This window comes from Oncorhynchus kisutch, unplaced genomic scaffold (genome assembly GCF_002021735.2).
Source record: "Oncorhynchus kisutch isolate 150728-3 unplaced genomic scaffold, Okis_V2 Okis01b-Okis20b_hom, whole genome shotgun sequence".
Taxonomy (NCBI): domain Eukaryota; kingdom Metazoa; phylum Chordata; class Actinopteri; order Salmoniformes; family Salmonidae; genus Oncorhynchus; species Oncorhynchus kisutch.
The window spans coordinates 10,177,313-10,191,805 of record NW_022261978.1 but is presented as its reverse complement, the minus strand read 5'-3'; the positions used below and the strand labels follow the sequence as shown (position 1 = coordinate 10,191,805).

At 43.0% G+C, this 14,493-nt stretch overlaps 18 non-coding genes across 18 annotated transcripts; 7 read left to right on the top strand and 11 right to left on the bottom strand.

Moving 5' to 3' along the window:
- The first annotated feature begins 455 nt into the window (after positions 1–455).
- trnal-aag (transfer RNA leucine (anticodon AAG)) lies at positions 456–537 on the top strand. The gene has a single exon. It is a non-coding gene; the product is annotated as a tRNA-Leu (tRNA).
- Positions 538–1,273: 736 nt separating this feature from the next.
- On the top strand, positions 1,274–1,355 carry trnal-aag (transfer RNA leucine (anticodon AAG)). Its single transcript has one exon. It is a non-coding gene; the product is annotated as a tRNA-Leu (tRNA).
- A 737-nt stretch (positions 1,356–2,092) lies between these two features.
- Positions 2,093–2,174, top strand: trnal-aag (transfer RNA leucine (anticodon AAG)). The gene has a single exon. It is a non-coding gene; the product is annotated as a tRNA-Leu (tRNA).
- A 734-nt stretch (positions 2,175–2,908) lies between these two features.
- On the top strand, positions 2,909–2,990 carry trnal-aag (transfer RNA leucine (anticodon AAG)). Its single transcript has one exon. It is a non-coding gene; the product is annotated as a tRNA-Leu (tRNA).
- A 737-nt stretch (positions 2,991–3,727) lies between these two features.
- On the top strand, positions 3,728–3,809 carry trnal-aag (transfer RNA leucine (anticodon AAG)). The gene has a single exon. It is a non-coding gene; the product is annotated as a tRNA-Leu (tRNA).
- Positions 3,810–4,544: 735 nt separating this feature from the next.
- trnal-aag (transfer RNA leucine (anticodon AAG)) lies at positions 4,545–4,626 on the top strand. Its single transcript has one exon. It is a non-coding gene; the product is annotated as a tRNA-Leu (tRNA).
- A 735-nt stretch (positions 4,627–5,361) lies between these two features.
- On the top strand, positions 5,362–5,443 carry trnal-aag (transfer RNA leucine (anticodon AAG)). Its single transcript has one exon. It is a non-coding gene; the product is annotated as a tRNA-Leu (tRNA).
- A 513-nt stretch (positions 5,444–5,956) lies between these two features.
- Positions 5,957–6,038, bottom strand: trnal-aag (transfer RNA leucine (anticodon AAG)). The gene has a single exon. It is a non-coding gene; the product is annotated as a tRNA-Leu (tRNA).
- Positions 6,039–6,774: 736 nt separating this feature from the next.
- trnal-aag (transfer RNA leucine (anticodon AAG)) lies at positions 6,775–6,856 on the bottom strand. Its single transcript has one exon. It is a non-coding gene; the product is annotated as a tRNA-Leu (tRNA).
- A 736-nt stretch (positions 6,857–7,592) lies between these two features.
- Positions 7,593–7,674, bottom strand: trnal-aag (transfer RNA leucine (anticodon AAG)). The gene has a single exon. It is a non-coding gene; the product is annotated as a tRNA-Leu (tRNA).
- A 736-nt stretch (positions 7,675–8,410) lies between these two features.
- Positions 8,411–8,492, bottom strand: trnal-aag (transfer RNA leucine (anticodon AAG)). Its single transcript has one exon. It is a non-coding gene; the product is annotated as a tRNA-Leu (tRNA).
- A 736-nt stretch (positions 8,493–9,228) lies between these two features.
- trnal-aag (transfer RNA leucine (anticodon AAG)) lies at positions 9,229–9,310 on the bottom strand. The gene has a single exon. It is a non-coding gene; the product is annotated as a tRNA-Leu (tRNA).
- A 736-nt stretch (positions 9,311–10,046) lies between these two features.
- trnal-aag (transfer RNA leucine (anticodon AAG)) lies at positions 10,047–10,128 on the bottom strand. Its single transcript has one exon. It is a non-coding gene; the product is annotated as a tRNA-Leu (tRNA).
- A 736-nt stretch (positions 10,129–10,864) lies between these two features.
- On the bottom strand, positions 10,865–10,946 carry trnal-aag (transfer RNA leucine (anticodon AAG)). Its single transcript has one exon. It is a non-coding gene; the product is annotated as a tRNA-Leu (tRNA).
- Positions 10,947–11,682: 736 nt separating this feature from the next.
- On the bottom strand, positions 11,683–11,764 carry trnal-aag (transfer RNA leucine (anticodon AAG)). Its single transcript has one exon. It is a non-coding gene; the product is annotated as a tRNA-Leu (tRNA).
- Positions 11,765–12,500: 736 nt separating this feature from the next.
- Positions 12,501–12,582, bottom strand: trnal-aag (transfer RNA leucine (anticodon AAG)). Its single transcript has one exon. It is a non-coding gene; the product is annotated as a tRNA-Leu (tRNA).
- A 736-nt stretch (positions 12,583–13,318) lies between these two features.
- trnal-aag (transfer RNA leucine (anticodon AAG)) lies at positions 13,319–13,400 on the bottom strand. The gene has a single exon. It is a non-coding gene; the product is annotated as a tRNA-Leu (tRNA).
- Positions 13,401–14,136: 736 nt separating this feature from the next.
- On the bottom strand, positions 14,137–14,218 carry trnal-aag (transfer RNA leucine (anticodon AAG)). Its single transcript has one exon. It is a non-coding gene; the product is annotated as a tRNA-Leu (tRNA).
- Positions 14,219–14,493: the final 275 nt, after the last annotated feature.

Here is a 14,493-nt window from a genome sequence, read left to right as displayed (position 1 = left end):
ACAATGGGTACTGTGGCCGAGCTGTCCAGAGAACTGGATTTAAGGACCCAGTCTTTCGGGAGGTGTCGGTTCAAAGTTCACCGCTGCAACTTTTTCTCAACAGAAAACTGTAATGTAATTTCAAACAAGGCCACCAAGGACACCGGACAAATAAAGGGAATCCAGCCTTAACCCAAATTCCCACGTCTGTTATTGCAATTATCTGCCGTGTTTTTCTAATTCAATCTGCTTCAGACATAAAAGCAGAAACTAATTCTAAGTTTATACGATGGAAGAAAGAGCAACATCAGATAAATTAAGATTTTTAAAAAGAGAATCAAAAAAGATGAAGGACGCAAGAGCAACATGAGATACATAAAGATTTTAAAGTAGAAAATGAAAAAGAAGACTAAATACAAGGAAGTGCAGACGCTCTAGGTAACTGACGAGAAAGTGTGAATACTTTGCCAGAGCTGGGTAGTGTGGCCGAGCGGTCTAAGGCGCTGGATTAAGGCTCCAGTCTCTAAGGAGGCGTGGGTTCAAATCCCACCACTGCCATCTTTATTGAGTTTGTTTGTGCAAGCTATCACATGTTCTGCTTTATTTCAGGGATTTTACTTTCATGTCGCCCATGCAAGGGAGAAAAGAAGCAATGTTGTGTGTCCCGGATGGGGTTCCAACTCAATAGTGTAGTCCATCGCCTTAACCAACCAGCCACCAAGTCCTGTGCCCCCGCGGTGGCAGTTGCACCTCCTACCGGTGGTTGTTCACGTCAAATCCTTGATTGGAAAAAAGGAAAGTTGTGATGGTCTGTGTGATGACCAAGCAGTCCATTTTAACAATGGGTACTGTGGCCGAGCTGTCCAGAGAACTGGATTTAAGGACCCAGTCTTTCGGGAGGTGTCGGTTCAAAGTCCACCGCTGCAACTTTTTCTCAACAGAAAACTGTAATGTAATTTCAAACAAGGCCACCAAGGACACCGGACAAATAAAGGGAATCCAGCCTTTACCCAAATTCCACGTCTGTTATTGCAATTATCTGCCGTGTTTTTCTAATTCAATCTGCTTCAGACATAAAAGCAGAAACTAATTCTAAGTTTATACGATGGAAGAAAGAGCAACATCAGATAAATTAAGATTTTTAAAAAGAGAATCAAAAAAAGATGAAGGACGCAAGAGCAACATGAGATACATAAAGATTTTAAAGAAGAAAATGAAAAAGAAGACTAAAATACAAGGAAGTGCAGACGCTCTAGGTAACTGACGAGAAAGTGTGAATACTTTGCCAGAGCTGGGTAGTGTGGCCGAGCGGTCTAAGGCGCTGGATTAAGGCTCCAGTCTCTAAGGAGGCGTGGGTTCAAATCCCACCACTGCCATCTTTATTGAGTTTGTTTGCGCAAGCTATCACATGTTCTGCTTTATTTCAGGGTTTTTACTTTCATGTCGCCCATGCAAGGGAGAAAAGAAGCAATGTTGTGTGTCCCGGATGGGGTTCCAACTCAATAGTGTAGTCCATCGCCTTAACCAACCAGCCACCAAGTCCTGTGCCCCCGCGGTGGCAGTTGCACCTCCTACCGGTGGTTGTTCACGTCAAATCCTTGATTGGAAAAAAGGAAAGTTGTGATGGTCTGTGTGATGACCAAGCAGTCCATTTTAACAATGGGTACTGTGGCCGAGCTGTCCAGAGAACTGGATTTAAGGACCCAGTCTTTCGGGAGGTGTCGGTTCAAAGTTCACCGCTGCAACTTTTTCTCAACAGAAAACTGTAATGTAATTTCAAACAAGGCCACCAAGGACACCGGACAAATAAAGGGAATCCAGCCTTAACCCAAATTCCCACGTCTGTTATTGCAATTATCTGCCGTGTTTTTCTAATTCAATCTGCTTCAGACATAAAAGCAGAAACTAATTCTAAGTTTATACGATGGAAGAAAGAGCAACATCAGATAAATTAAGATTTTTAAAAAGAGAATCAAAAAAAGATGAAGGACGCAAGAGCAACATGAGATATATAAAGATTTTAAAGTAGAAAATGAAAAAGAAGACTAAAATACAAGGAAGTGCAGACGCTCTAGGTAACTGACGAGAAAGTGTGAATACTTTGCCAGAGCTGGGTAGTGTGGCCGAGCGGTCTAAGGCGCTGGATTAAGGCTCCAGTCTCTAAGGAGGCGTGGGTTCAAATCCCACCACTGCCATCTTTATTGAGTTTGTTTGCGCAAGCTATCACATGTTCTGCTTTATTTCAGGGTTTTTACTTTCATGTCGCCCATGCAAGGGAGAAAAGAAGCAATGTTGTGTGTCACGGATGGGGTTCCAACTCAATAGTGTAGTCCATCGCCTTAACCAACCAGCCACCAAGTCCTGTGCCCCACGGTGGCAGTTGCACCTCCTACCGGTGGTTGTTCATGTCAAATCCTTGATTGGAAAAAAGGAAAGTTGTGATGGTCTGTGTGATGACCAAGCAGTCCATTTTAACAATGGGTACTGTGGCCGAGCTGTCCAGAGAACTGGATTTAAGGACCCAGTCTTTCGGGAGGTGTCGGTTCAAAGTTCACCGCTGCAACTTTTTCTCAACAGAAAACTGTAATGTAATTTCAAACAAGGCCACCAAGGACACCGGACAAATAAAGGGAATCCAGCCTTACCCAAATTCCCACGTCTGTTATTGCAATTATCTGCCGTGTTTTTCTAATTCAATCTGCTTCAGACATAAAAGCAGAAACTAATTCTAAGTTTATACGATGGAAGAAAGAGCAACATCAGATAAATTAAGATTTTTAAAAAGAGAATAAAAAAAGATGAAGGACGCAAGAGCAACATGAGATATATAAAGATTTTAAAGTAGAAAATGAAAAAGAAGACTAAAATACAAGGAAGTGCAGACGCTCTAGGTAACTGACGAGAAAGTGTGAATACTTTGCCAGAGCTGGGTAGTGTGGCCGAGCGGTCTAAGGCGCTGGATTAAGGCTCCAGTCTCTAAGGAGGCGTGGGTTCAAATCCCACCACTGCCATCTTTATTGAGTTTGTTTGTGCAAGCTATCACATGTTCTGCTTTATTTCAGGGTTTTTACTTTCATGTCGCCCATGCAAGGGAGAAAAGAAGCAATGTTGTGTGTCCCGGATGGGGTTCCAACTCAATAGTGTAGTCCATCGCCTTAACCAACCAGCCACCAAGTCCTGTGCCCCCGCGGTGGCAGTTGCACCTCCTACCGGTGGTTGTTCACGTCAAATCCTTGATTGGAAAAAAGGAAAGTTGTGATGGTCTGTGTGATGACCAAGCAGTCCATTTTAACAATGGGTACTGTGGCCGAGCTGTCCAGAGAACTGGATTTAAGGACCCAGTCTTTCGGGAGGTGTCGGTTCAAAGTCCACCGCTGCAACTTTTTCTCAACAGAAAACTGTAATGTAATTTCAAACAAGGCCACCAAGGACACCGGACAAATAAAGGGAATCCAGCCTTTACCCAAATTCCCACGTCTGTTATTGCAATTATCTGCCGTGTTTTTCTAATTCAATCTGCTTCAGACATAAAAGCAGAAACTAATTCTAAGTTTATACGATGGAAGAAAGAGCAACATCAGATAAATTAAGATTTTTAAAAAGAGAATCAAAAAAAGATGAAGGACGCAAGAGCAACATGAGATACATAAAGATTTTAAAGAAGAAAATGAAAAAGAAGACTAAAATACAAGGAAGTGCAGACGCTCTAGGTAACTGACGAGAAAGTGTGAATACTTTGCCAGAGCTGGGTAGTGTGGCCGAGCGGTCTAAGGCGCTGGATTAAGGCTCCAGTCTCTAAGGAGGCGTGGGTTCAAATCCCACCACTGCCATCTTTATTGAGTTTGTTTGCGCAAGCTATCACATGTTCTGCTTTATTTCAGGGTTTTTACTTTCATGTCGCCCATGCAAGGGAGAAAAGAAGCAATGTTGTGTGTCCCGGATGGGGTTCCAACTCAATAGTGTAGTCCATCGCCTTAACCAACCAGCCACCAAGTCCTGTGCCCCCGCGGTGGCAGTTGCACCTCCTACCGGTGGTTGTTCACGTCAAATCCTTGATTGGAAAAAAGGAAAGTTGTGATGGTCTGTGTGATGACCAAGCAGTCCATTTTAACAATGGGTACTGTGGCCGAGCTGTCCAGAGAACTGGATTTAAGGACCCAGTCTTTCGGGAGGTGTCGGTTCAAAGTTCACCGCTGCAACTTTTTCTCAACAGAAAACTGTAATGTAATTTCAAACAAGGCCACCAAGGACACCGGACAAATAAAGGGAATCCAGCCTTACCCAAATTCCCACGTCTGTTATTGCAATTATCTGCCGTGTTTTTCTAATTCAATCTGCTTCAGACATAAAAGCAGAAACTAATTCTAAGTTTATACGATGGAAGAAAGAGCAACATCAGATAAATTAAGATTTTTAAAAAGAGAATAAAAAAAGATGAAGGACGCAAGAGCAACATGAGATATATAAAGATTTTAAAGTAGAAAATGAAAAAGAAGACTAAAATACAAGGAAGTGCAGACGCTCTAGGTAACTGACGAGAAAGTGTGAATACTTTGCCAGAGCTGGGTAGTGTGGCCGAGCGGTCTAAGGCGCTGGATTAAGGCTCCAGTCTCTAAGGAGGCGTGGGTTCAAATCCCACCACTGCCATCTTTATTGAGTTTGTTTGCGCAAGCTATCACATGTTCTGCTTTATTTCAGGGTTTTTACTTTCATGTCGCCCATGCAAGGGAGAAAAGAAGCAATGTTGTGTGTCCCGGATGGGGTTCCAACTCAATAGTGTAGTCCATCGCCTTAACCAACCAGCCACCAAGTCCTGTGCCCCCGCGGTGGCAGTTGCACCTCCTACCGGTGGTTGTTCACGTCAAATCCTTGATTGGAAAAAAGGAAAGTTGTGATGGTCTGTGTGATGACCAAGCAGTCCATTTTAACAATGGGTACTGTGGCCGAGCTGTCCAGAGAACTGGATTTAAGGACCCAGTCTTTCGGGAGGTGTCGGTTCAAAGTCCACCGCTGCAACTTTTTCTCAACAGAAAACTGTAATGTAATTTCAAACAAGGCCACCAAGGACACCGGACAAATAAAGGGAATCCAGCCTTACCCAAATTCCCACGTCTGTTATTGCAATTATCTGCCGTGTTTTTCTAATTCAATCTGCTTCAGACATAAAAGCAGAAACTAATTCTAAGTTTATACGATGGAAGAAAGAGCAACATCAGATAAATTAAGATTTTTAAAAAGAGAATAAAAAAAGATGAAGGACGCAAGAGCAACATGAGATATATAAAGATTTTAAAGTAGAAAATGAAAAAGAAGACTAAAATACAAGGAAGTGCAGACGCTCTAGGTAACTGACGAGAAAGTGTGAATACTTTGACAGAGCTGGGTAGTGTGGCCGAGCGGTCTAAGGCGCTGGATTAAGGCTCCAGTCTCTAAGGAGGCGTGGGTTCAAATCCCACCACTGCCATCTTTATTGAGTTTGTTTGCGCAAGCTATCACATGTTCTGCTTTATTTCAGGGTTTTTATTTTCATGTCGCCCATGCAAGGGAGAAAAGAAGCAATGTTGTGTGTCCCGGATGGGGTTCCAACTCATCTTATGAGTTTGTTTGCGCAAGCTTTGAACTTTGAACCGACAACTCCCGAAAGACTGGGTCCTTAAATCCAGTTCTCTGGACAGCTCGGCCACAGTACCCATTGTTAAAATGGACTGCTTGGTCATCACACAGACCATCACAACTTTCCTTTTTTCCAATCAAGGATTTGACGTGAACAACCACCGGTAGGAGGTGCAACTGCCATCGCGGGGGCACAGGACTTGGTGGCTGGTTGGTTAAGGCGATGGACTACACTATTGAGTTGGAACCCCATCCGGGACACACAACATTGCTTCTTTTCTCCCTTGCATGGGCGACATGAAAATAAAAACCCTGAAATAAAGGCAGAACATGTGATAGCTTGCGCAAACAAACTCAATAAAGATGGCAGTGGTGGGATTTGAACCCACGCCTCCTTAGAGACTGGAGCCTTAATCCAGCGCCTTAGACCGCTCGGCCACATTACCCAGCTCTGGCAAAGTATTCACACTTTCTCGTCAGTTACCTAGAGCGTCTGCACTTCCTTGTATTTTAGTCTTCTTTTTCATTTTCTACTTTAAAATCTTTATATATCTCATGTTGCTCTTGCGTCCTTCATCATTTTTTATTCTCTTTTTAAAAATCTTAATTTATCTGATGTTGCTCTTTCTTCCATCGTATAAACTTAGAATTAGTTTCTGCTTTTATGTCTGAAGCAGATTGAATTAGAAAAACACGGCAGATAATTGCAATAACAGACGTGGGAATTTGGGTTAAGGCTGGATTCCCTTTATTTGTCCGGTGTCCTTGGTGGCCTTGTTTGAAATTACATTACAGTTTTCTGTTGAGAAAAAGTTGCAGCGGTGAACTTTGAACCGACACCTCCCGAAAGACTGGGTCCTTAAATCCAGTTCTCTGGACAGCTCGGCCACAGTACCCATTGTTAAAATGGACTGCTTGGTCATCACACAGACCATCACAACTTTCCTTTTTTCCAATCAAGGATTTGACGTGAACAACCACCGGTAGGAGGTGCAACTGCCACCGCGGGGGCACAGGACTTGGTGGCTGGTTGGTTAAGGCGATGGACTACACTATTGAGTTGGAACCCCATCCGGGACACACAACATTGCTTCTTTTCTCCCTTGCATGGGCGACATGAAAATAAAAACCCTGAAATAAAGCAGAACATGTGATAGCTTGCGCAAACAAACTCAATAAAGATGGCAGTGGTGGGATTTGAACCCACGCCTCCTTAGAGACTGGAGCCTTAATCCAGCGCCTTAGACCGCTCGGCCACACTACCCAGCTCTGGCAAAGTATTCACACTTTCTCGTCAGTTACCTAGAGCGTCTGCACTTCCTTGTATTTTAGTCTTCTTTTTCATTTTCTACTTTAAAATCTTTATATATCTCATGTTGCTCTTGCGTCCTTCATCATTTTTTATTCTCTTTTTAAAAATCTTAATTTATCTGATGTTGCTCTTTCTTCCATCGTATAAACTTAGAATTAGTTTCTGCTTTTATGTCTGAAGCAGATTGAATTAGAAAAACACGGCAGATAATTGCAATAACAGACGTGGGAATTTGGGTTAAGGCTGATTTCCCTTTATTTGTCCGGTGTCCTTGGTGGCCTTGTTTGAAATTACATTACAGTTTTCTGTTGAGAAAAAGTTGCAGCGGTGAACTTTGAACCGACACCTCCCGAAAGACTGGGTCCTTAAATCCAGTTCTCTGGACAGCTCGGCCACAGTACCCATTGTTAAAATGGACTGCTTGGTCATCACACAGACCATCACAACTTTCCTTTTTTCCAATCAAGGATTTGACTTGAACAACCACCGGTAGGAGGTGCAACTGCCACCGCGGGGGCACAGGACTTGGTGGCTGGTTGGTTAAGGCGATGGACTACACTATTGAGTTGGAACCCCATCCGGGACACACAACATTGCTTCTTTTCTCCCTTGCATGGGCGACATGAAAATAAAAACCCTGAAATAAAGCAGAACATGTGATAGCTTGCGCAAACAAACTCAATAAAGATGGCAGTGGTGGGATTTGAACCCACGCCTCCTTAGAGACTGGAGCCTTAATCCAGCGCCTTAGACCGCTCGGCCACACTACCCAGCTCTGGCAAAGTATTCACACTTTCTCGTCAGTTACCTAGAGCGTCTGCACTTCCTTGTATTTTAGTCTTCTTTTTCATTTTCTACTTTAAAATCTTTATATATCTCATGTTGCTCTTGCGTCCTTCATCATTTTTTATTCTCTTTTTAAAAATCTTAATTTATCTGATGTTGCTCTTTCTTCCATCGTATAAACTTAGAATTAGTTTCTGCTTTTATGTCTGAAGCAGATTGAATTAGAAAAACACGGCAGATAATTGCAATAACAGACGTGGGAATTTGGGTTAAGGCTGGATTCCCTTTATTTGTCCGGTGTCCTTGGTGGCCTTGTTTGAAATTACATTACAGTTTTCTGTTGAGAAAAAGTTGCAGCGGTGAACTTTGAACCGACACCTCCCGAAAGACTGGGTCCTTAAATCCAGTTCTCTGGACAGCTCGGCCACAGTACCCATTGTTAAAATGGACTGCTTGGTCATCACACAGACCATCACAACTTTCCTTTTTTCCAATCAAGGATTTGACTTGAACAACCACCGGTAGGAGGTGCAACTGCCACCGCGGGGGCACAGGACTTGGTGGCTGGTTGGTTAAGGCGATGGACTACACTATTGAGTTGGAACCCCATCCGGGACACACAACATTGCTTCTTTTCTCCCTTGCATGGGCGACATGAAAATAAAAACCCTGAAATAAAGCAGAACATGTGATAGCTTGCGCAAACAAACTCAATAAAGATGGCAGTGGTGGGATTTGAACCCACGCCTCCTTAGAGACTGGAGCCTTAATCCAGCGCCTTAGACCGCTCGGCCACACTACCCAGCTCTGGCAAAGTATTCACACTTTCTCGTCAGTTACCTAGAGCGTCTGCACTTCCTTGTATTTTAGTCTTCTTTTTCATTTTCTACTTTAAAATCTTTATATATCTCATGTTGCTCTTGCGTCCTTCATCATTTTTTATTCTCTTTTTAAAAATCTTAATTTATCTGATGTTGCTCTTTCTTCCATCGTATAAACTTAGAATTAGTTTCTGCTTTTATGTCTGAAGCAGATTGAATTAGAAAAACACGGCAGATAATTGCAATAACAGACGTGGGAATTTGGGTTAAGGCTGATTTCCCTTTATTTGTCCGGTGTCCTTGGTGGCCTTGTTTGAAATTACATTACAGTTTTCTGTTGAGAAAAAGTTGCAGCGGTGAACTTTGAACCGACACCTCCCGAAAGACTGGGTCCTTAAATCCAGTTCTCTGGACAGCTCGGCCACAGTACCCATTGTTAAAATGGACTGCTTGGTCATCACACAGACCATCACAACTTTCCTTTTTTCCAATCAAGGATTTGACTTGAACAACCACCGGTAGGAGGTGCAACTGCCACCGCGGGGGCACAGGACTTGGTGGCTGGTTGGTTAAGGCGATGGACTACACTATTGAGTTGGAACCCCATCCGGGACACACAACATTGCTTCTTTTCTCCCTTGCATGGGCGACATGAAAATAAAAACCCTGAAATAAAGCAGAACATGTGATAGCTTGCGCAAACAAACTCAATAAAGATGGCAGTGGTGGGATTTGAACCCACGCCTCCTTAGAGACTGGAGCCTTAATCCAGCGCCTTAGACCGCTCGGCCACACTACCCAGCTCTGGCAAAGTATTCACACTTTCTCGTCAGTTACCTAGAGCGTCTGCACTTCCTTGTATTTTAGTCTTCTTTTTCATTTTCTACTTTAAAATCTTTATATATCTCATGTTGCTCTTGCGTCCTTCATCATTTTTTATTCTCTTTTTAAAAATCTTAATTTATCTGATGTTGCTCTTTCTTCCATCGTATAAACTTAGAATTAGTTTCTGCTTTTATGTCTGAAGCAGATTGAATTAGAAAAACACGGCAGATAATTGCAATAACAGACGTGGGAATTTGGGTTAAGGCTGGATTCCCTTTATTTGTCCGGTGTCCTTGGTGGCCTTGTTTGAAATTACATTACAGTTTTCTGTTGAGAAAAAGTTGCAGCGGTGAACTTTGAACCGACACCTCCCGAAAGACTGGGTCCTTAAATCCAGTTCTCTGGACAGCTCGGCCACAGTACCCATTGTTAAAATGGACTGCTTGGTCATCACACAGACCATCACAACTTTCCTTTTTTCCAATCAAGGATTTGACGTGAACAACCACCGGTAGGAGGTGCAACTGCCACCGCGGGGGCACAGGACTTGGTGGCTGGTTGGTTAAGGCGATGGACTACACTATTGAGTTGGAACCCCATCCGGGACACACAACATTGCTTCTTTTCTCCCTTGCATGGGCGACATGAAAATAAAAACCCTGAAATAAAGCAGAACATGTGATAGCTTGCGCAAACAAACTCAATAAAGATGGCAGTGGTGGGATTTGAACCCACGCCTCCTTAGAGACTGGAGCCTTAATCCAGCGCCTTAGACCGCTCGGCCACACTACCCAGCTCTGGCAAAGTATTCACACTTTCTCGTCAGTTACCTAGAGCGTCTGCACTTCCTTGTATTTTAGTCTTCTTTTTCATTTTCTACTTTAAAATCTTTATATATCTCATGTTGCTCTTGCGTCCTTCATCATTTTTTATTCTCTTTTTAAAAATCTTAATTTATCTGATGTTGCTCTTTCTTCCATCGTATAAACTTAGAATTAGTTTCTGCTTTTATGTCTGAAGCAGATTGAATTAGAAAAACACGGCAGATAATTGCAATAACAGACGTGGGAATTTGGGTTAAGGCTGGATTCCCTTTATTTGTCCGGTGTCCTTGGTGGCCTTGTTTGAAATTACATTACAGTTTTCTGTTGAGAAAAAGTTGCAGCGGTGAACTTTGAACCGACACCTCCCGAAAGACTGGGTCCTTAAATCCAGTTCTCTGGACAGCTCGGCCACAGTACCCATTGTTAAAATGGACTGCTTGGTCATCACACAGACCATCACAACTTTCCTTTTTTCCAATCAAGGATTTGACGTGAACAACCACCGGTAGGAGGTGCAACTGCCACCGCGGGGGCACAGGACTTGGTGGCTGGTTGGTTAAGGCGATGGACTACACTATTGAGTTGGAACCCCATCCGGGACACACAACATTGCTTCTTTTCTCCCTTGCATGGGCGACATGAAAATAAAAACCCTGAAATAAAGCAGAACATGTGATAGCTTGCGCAAACAAACTCAATAAAGATGGCAGTGGTGGGATTTGAACCCACGCCTCCTTAGAGACTGGAGCCTTAATCCAGCGCCTTAGACCGCTCGGCCACACTACCCAGCTCTGGCAAAGTATTCACACTTTCTCGTCAGTTACCTAGAGCGTCTGCACTTCCTTGTATTTTAGTCTTCTTTTTCATTTTCTACTTTAAAATCTTTATATATCTCATGTTGCTCTTGCGTCCTTCATCATTTTTTATTCTCTTTTTAAAAATCTTAATTTATCTGATGTTGCTCTTTCTTCCATCGTATAAACTTAGAATTAGTTTCTGCTTTTATGTCTGAAGCAGATTGAATTAGAAAAACACGGCAGATAATTGCAATAACAGACGTGGGAATTTGGGTTAAGGCTGGATTCCCTTTATTTGTCCGGTGTCCTTGGTGGCCTTGTTTGAAATTACATTACAGTTTTCTGTTGAGAAAAAGTTGCAGCGGTGAACTTTGAACCGACACCTCCCGAAAGACTGGGTCCTTAAATCCAGTTCTCTGGACAGCTCGGCCACAGTACCCATTGTTAAAATGGACTGCTTGGTCATCACACAGACCATCACAACTTTCCTTTTTTCCAATCAAGGATTTGACGTGAACAACCACCGGTAGGAGGTGCAACTGCCACCGCGGGGGCACAGGACTTGGTGGCTGGTTGGTTAAGGCGATGGACTACACTATTGAGTTGGAACCCCATCCGGGACACACAACATTGCTTCTTTTCTCCCTTGCATGGGCGACATGAAAATAAAAACCCTGAAATAAAGCAGAACATGTGATAGCTTGCGCAAACAAACTCAATAAAGATGGCAGTGGTGGGATTTGAACCCACGCCTCCTTAGAGACTGGAGCCTTAATCCAGCGCCTTAGACCGCTCGGCCACACTACCCAGCTCTGGCAAAGTATTCACACTTTCTCGTCAGTTACCTAGAGCGTCTGCACTTCCTTGTATTTTAGTCTTCTTTTTCATTTTCTACTTTAAAATCTTTATATATCTCATGTTGCTCTTGCGTCCTTCATCATTTTTTATTCTCTTTTTAAAAATCTTAATTTATCTGATGTTGCTCTTTCTTCCATCGTATAAACTTAGAATTAGTTTCTGCTTTTATGTCTGAAGCAGATTGAATTAGAAAAACACGGCAGATAATTGCAATAACAGACGTGGGAATTTGGGTTAAGGCTGGATTCCCTTTATTTGTCCGGTGTCCTTGGTGGCCTTGTTTGAAATTACATTACAGTTTTCTGTTGAGAAAAAGTTGCAGCGGTGAACTTTGAACCGACACCTCCCGAAAGACTGGGTCCTTAAATCCAGTTCTCTGGACAGCTCGGCCACAGTACCCATTGTTAAAATGGACTGCTTGGTCATCACACAGACCATCACAACTTTCCTTTTTTCCAATCAAGGATTTGACGTGAACAACCACCGGTAGGAGGTGCAACTGCCACCGCGGGGGCACAGGACTTGGTGGCTGGTTGGTTAAGGCGATGGACTACACTATTGAGTTGGAACCCCATCCGGGACACACAACATTGCTTCTTTTCTCCCTTGCATGGGCGACATGAAAATAAAAACCCTGAAATAAAGCAGAACATGTGATAGCTTGCGCAAACAAACTCAATAAAGATGGCAGTGGTGGGATTTGAACCCACGCCTCCTTAGAGACTGGAGCCTTAATCCAGCGCCTTAGACCGCTCGGCCACACTACCCAGCTCTGGCAAAGTATTCACACTTTCTCGTCAGTTACCTAGAGCGTCTGCACTTCCTTGTATTTTAGTCTTCTTTTTCATTTTCTACTTTAAAATCTTTATATATCTCATGTTGCTCTTGCGTCCTTCATCATTTTTTATTCTCTTTTTAAAAATCTTAATTTATCTGATGTTGCTCTTTCTTCCATCGTATAAACTTAGAATTAGTTTCTGCTTTTATGTCTGAAGCAGATTGAATTAGAAAAACACGGCAGATAATTGCAATAACAGACGTGGGAATTTGGGTTAAGGCTGGATTCCCTTTATTTGTCCGGTGTCCTTGGTGGCCTTGTTTGAAATTACATTACAGTTTTCTGTTGAGAAAAAGTTGCAGCGGTGAACTTTGAACCGACACCTCCCGAAAGACTGGGTCCTTAAATCCAGTTCTCTGGACAGCTCGGCCACAGTACCCATTGTTAAAATGGACTGCTTGGTCATCACACAGACCATCACAACTTTCCTTTTTTCCAATCAAGGATTTGACGTGAACAACCACCGGTAGGAGGTGCAACTGCCACCGCGGGGGCACAGGACTTGGTGGCTGGTTGGTTAAGGCGATGGACTACACTATTGAGTTGGAACCCCATCCGGGACACACAACATTGCTTCTTTTCTCCCTTGCATGGGCGACATGAAAATAAAAACCCTGAAATAAAGCAGAACATGTGATAGCTTGCGCAAACAAACTCAATAAAGATGGCAGTGGTGGGATTTGAACCCACGCCTCCTTAGAGACTGGAGCCTTAATCCAGCGCCTTAGACCGCTCGGCCACACTACCCAGCTCTGGCAAAGTATTCACACTTTCTCGTCAGTTACCTAGAGCGTCTGCACTTCCTTGTATTTTAGTCTTCTTTTTCATTTTCTACTTTAAAATCTTTATATATCTCATGTTGCTCTTGCGTCCTTCATCATTTTTTATTCTCTTTTTAAAAATCTTAATTTATCTGATGTTGCTCTTTCTTCCATCGTATAAACTTAGAATTAGTTTCTGCTTTTATGTCTGAAGCAGATTGAATTAGAAAAACACGGCAGATAATTGCAATAACAGACGTGGGAATTTGGGTTAAGGCTGGATTCCCTTTATTTGTCCGGTGTCCTTGGTGGCCTTGTTTGAAATTACATTACAGTTTTCTGTTGAGAAAAAGTTGCAGCGGTGAACTTTGAACCGACACCTCCCGAAAGACTGGGTCCTTAAATCCAGTTCTCTGGACAGCTCGGCCACAGTACCCATTGTTAAAATGGACTGCTTGGTCATCACACAGACCATCACAACTTTCCTTTTTTCCAATCAAGGATTTGACGTGAACAACCACCGGTAGGAGGTGCAACTGCCACCGCGGGGGCACAGGACTTGGTGGCTGGTTGGTTAAGGCGATGGACTACACTATTGAGTTGGAACCCCATCCGGGACACACAACATTGCTTCTTTTCTCCCTTGCATGGGCGACATGAAAATAAAAACCCTGAAATAAAGCAGAACATGTGATAGCTTGCGCAAACAAACTCAATAAAGATGGCAGTGGTGGGATTTGAACCCACGCCTCCTTAGAGACTGGAGCCTTAATCCAGCGCCTTAGACCGCTCGGCCACACTACCCAGCTCTGGCAAAGTATTCACACTTTCTCGTCAGTTACCTAGAGCGTCTGCACTTCCTTGTATTTTAGTCTTCTTTTTCATTTTCTACTTTAAAATCTTTATATATCTCATGTTGCTCTTGCGTCCTTCATCATTTTTTATTCTCTTTTTAAAAATCTTAATTTATCTGATGTTGCTCTTTCTTCCATCGTATAAACTTAGAATTAGTTTCTGCTTTTATGTCTGAAGCAGATTGAATTAGAAAAACACGGCAGATAATTGCAATAACAGACGTG